This window comes from Gekko japonicus, unplaced genomic scaffold, assembly GCF_001447785.1.
Source record: "Gekko japonicus isolate JY-2015 unplaced genomic scaffold, Gekko_japonicus_V1.1 scaffold1216, whole genome shotgun sequence".
Taxonomy (NCBI): domain Eukaryota; kingdom Metazoa; phylum Chordata; class Lepidosauria; order Squamata; family Gekkonidae; genus Gekko; species Gekko japonicus.
Window position 1 is genome coordinate 199,737 of NW_015174309.1, and position 4,236 is coordinate 203,972.

Sequence of the window (4,236 nt, forward strand, 5' to 3'; positions counted from 1 at the left end):
GGCTCAGCTCAGCCTGGCCCTGGGATCTGCTGAAATCAGGGGCCGGAGCTGGAGCTGTCCAAGGTCCTGCGGCTGTACCCAGCCAAGCCTGACTCCACAAGCTGTCCTTCCCTGCGCAGCCCATTTCTGCCATCACGCTATTCTACCCTGCAGGCTCCCAACCAGAATAGGACACTTCCCAAATGGAGAAGAGCCAACCATTTCCCAGGCAGTATGTGGCCTAAACCCGATACACATTTACTGAAATGCTGCTGAATTCCATGGAATTTCCTCCCAAGGAAGCGGAGATGAGCTCAATTCCATATTCCCACAGCTTTACACAAGCCTTGGCAGTGTATAATGCTCACGTTTGATATGAACATTCATAATGCTCATCTGCGTGTATTTTTGCTACAAGGAGATGATGTCCTTATCTGCACTATGAAATGGTGCGGCCCATCAACCTGATGCATCATGCAGGGCTTCTGCACACATATTTTATCTTTCTGTCAAGCCACTTCCCTGGGATGCTGATTACATCACTGCCCTGTATTTCGTGACCAGTGGTCAGTCAGAATATTGCCCCCTCCGTTGGTGAAGGAACAAGCAAGAGGGCTTTTCCTTTTCAAGTCTGCTTCTAGACAGAACAGCAGGTGAGCTGCCATAATCCCATGAAGGCTTTTTGATATTTCTGTCACTGCAGAATGTGGTTGGTTCAAGGCAGGCAATGCTCTCATGCCCTCAAGGCAATTTCTGCTCCTTTCAGGGTTCAGAGAAGTCCCTGTTGTTCCCAAGCATTTGAGGTCGACCCATCCTTAATCAGTAGGTGCTCACGGTGGCTTTAAAAAGAGACAACCCAGAGAGCATCTGGATAAGATGGAGTACCTGTCAACTCCAGGGAATAATCCAGCAGCAGCCAGACAGAGTCAATCTGTTCTTGACTGGTGACGTCGCTCTGGCCGCAAGCAAAAGCCATTCAATTTGCAGTGAAATGCGGAGTCTGCTCTGGCCATCTTGAGAAAGCTGGATCCCAGTACTGGCACCGTCTGTCAGGCTAGGTTTCAGCTGAAACCAGATTTGATGCTGGAGGCGGCACAACTGTTATGACAAAATCTTAGCCCTTTCCATCTGCCACAGATTCCCTGGTCTTGTCTGTGAAGCCATTTGTAACCCACTTTTACAGTTTATACAACTTACCATTCCAGAAAGAACAAAATATTTTATCACATCAGATTTACAACAAAGCTGCAGTGAACACACGAAGCCCCCATACACCGTCGGTCCATCATGTTCTAGATTGTCTGTTCTGCCTGGCAGCTGCTCTCCAGGGTTTGGGGTTGAGGTCTTTCATATGACTTTCAACCCACTTCTTATTGGAGATGCCAGGGACTGAAACTCCAACCTTCTGCATGCCAAGCAGATGCCAAACCACAGACCAATGACCCCTCCGTAGTGCAGTCCTAAGCAAGTCACACCCTTGTTAGTGCATTGAAGTCAGTAGTCTTAGAGGGATATAACTCAGCTTACGACGACACTACACTGTGCAAATAAGCAAAAATGAGTCATGACTAAGGCTTTAGTTCTTTACGCTCATGGGGGAGTAAGTGCCATTCAATGCATCAAGTGGCACTGTAAGAACCATCTAAAGCAACACATGGATCTTAGCCATGACTCACCTAACTTCTATTTATTTTGAGTTGGTCACAAACTGCCCTTGGCTGGAAGGTATTCTTTGGGTCCTGGTCAGCCACCCACATTGTGAGGCGCCACCTTGAGATGGTGATGGAAACCATGCAAGATGCCTATCTGTGGCCCTGTCACTATCCATCCTCCTCCTCCACACTTCCCTCATAAGAACATAAGAGAAGCCAATGTTGATCAGGCCAATGGCCCACCCAGTCCAACACTCTCAGTGGCCAGTAATACCAGGTGCGATCAGGAGATCCAGCAGTGGGGCCAGGATACTAGAAGCCCTCCCACTGTTGCCCCCCCCAAGCATCTCAAAAATACAACCTACCTCTGGGGTCAAGGAGTCCACATGCAGCTTGCAGTCCTTACTCCCACTTTCCCTATCCAGAAATGGGAGTTCCTTCCAGAATCCCCTGCAACATCTCAACATCCCATTTCCTGGTTAAGAGAGTTGACTGGAGAGAATAGAGTGAAACTCTCCCTCTACTGCAATACCCTTTTTCCAAGTGCCCCTACCATTAAAAGGGGGGGGAGTGGTCCTAGGGGTGACCTATTTCCTAGCATCTCTGGTCAGCAGAGGGCCCACCCCTGGGCCTTCACAGGTGCCCTTCCATGCTGGTCTCAACTGAAAATCAAGAACAGGCTATTTGAGGGGATTCAGCTATCATTAAAAAAAATAGAATGATGTGGCATACACATGGGGCCTTTCATGTCATTGTCTCATGCTGTTCTTTGAAATCTCATATAAAGAGAGCATCTTTCTTCAAATAATAGCACACCTTTTTCCAAGATCCATTTTTGCAATCCGGGCCTGGTCCCAGCACAGGAAATTCTTTAATAAGGAGCTTGAGAGCTTTCTTTCCTATTCCTCATTATTATCATCTTGCAGATAAGGGACATCTCTTTGGCGCATCAACTTTCATAGTTTTTTTTTCCTCCAGGCTGCCTTTGTTCTTTCAGGCTTCCTTACCTCTAAGCAGACATCAGTTTCCTATTCTACGGCACAGAACGATTTGTAATTATGAAAGGATAAAGGGAAAAAGGAGAGGCAAAGATCTGATCTGTTTAAATGGTGAGAGATGGCTACGTGGTCCAATCAAAATGCAGCACATTGCTTTACTCTGAAATCTGAGATTCAGATTCCAATTAAAAGACCCATCCAAATTTTGATCGGTTGGTTTTTTTCTATCTCAGTCTTTAAGACAAAAAGGACAATAATAAAAAAATGTATGTACTAATATGGCATAAATAGAAAACAGACCTCCTTGTTACCAGTGGACAAAGCGTTCACTTTCCGTTGAGAAACAATAAGGAGAATAGTTGAAGGATGAAGAATGACATATTGGTCCCCCAGGGTATGGTCTGAAGGTTTGTCATCCATATAACTTGCTGAAGCTAAGCTGATCTGGGTCTGCTGAAGCTAAACAGGTCTTTACAGTGCCTGGATGGGAGAATGCTTGAGGACTCCGTCTCTAACCCACTTTGAGTTCCACAACAGCAACAAAGGTGGGATGTAACTTCAGTACATAATACAGGAATGTGAGAAGTGGCTTGATGTTCTCACTACAGATGGGCATGAACCGGCTGATGAACTAAAGTTCATCACAAATTTTGGCCAGCATGTGGTTCATGAAGTGATGTTCACAAACAGCAGAACTGCCATAAACTTCCACGAATTTTGGTGCAGTTTGTGGCAGTTTATGAAGAGCAGAACCACTACTTTCAGCACTTCACACAAAAAAAGCTGAGTAGCTGGAAGCTCCCCACTACTCAGCTGTTGGGAACCCCAGCTTTCTGCTCCCCACAAAAGGCTGTGGGGAGCAGAAGGCAGGGGTTTAAACTTTGTGGCTCATGAACCAGTACAAACTGTGTCAGTTCATGAACCAACCTCCATGTTTATGATTTGGTTTGTGGTTCAGCCACAAACTGAACTGCAAAAATGTAGTTCATGCCCCTCCCTAGTTCTCACTACCACACAAGCCACCCAAGTGGCTATATTCATTAGATCCAGTTTGGTGTAGTGGTTAGGAGTGCGGACCCTAATCTAGGAAAACCAGGTTTGATTCCCCACTCCTCCACATGCAGCTGCTGGTGTGACCTTGGGTCACTCACAGGTTCTCTCGGAGCTGTTCTCTCACGAGCAGTTCTGAAAAGAGCTCTCTCAGTCCCACCCACCTCACAGGGTGTCTGTTGTGGGGAGGGGAAGGGGAAGGAGATTGCAAGCTGCTCTGAGACTCCTTTGGGTAGCAAAGGATGGAGTATAAATCCAGTCACCTCCTCCACCTCCTCTTCTTCTAGATAATTCATACAAGCAGCCTAATAGCCCAGACTAGCATGATCTCACCACATCTCAGAAGCCGAGCAAGGTCAGCCATGGTTAGTAGTTGGATGGGAGACCACCATGGAAGACTGGAGTTGCTACCCAGAGGAAAACAATGGCAAACCACCCTTTGGTCCTCTCTCGCCTTGGTCCCTGGGGTCACCATGAGTCAGTTGTGACCTGATGGTATGCAGACTATTATTTAAATTCACATGTGTGCTAATTTATTATGGTTTTTACAACCCACC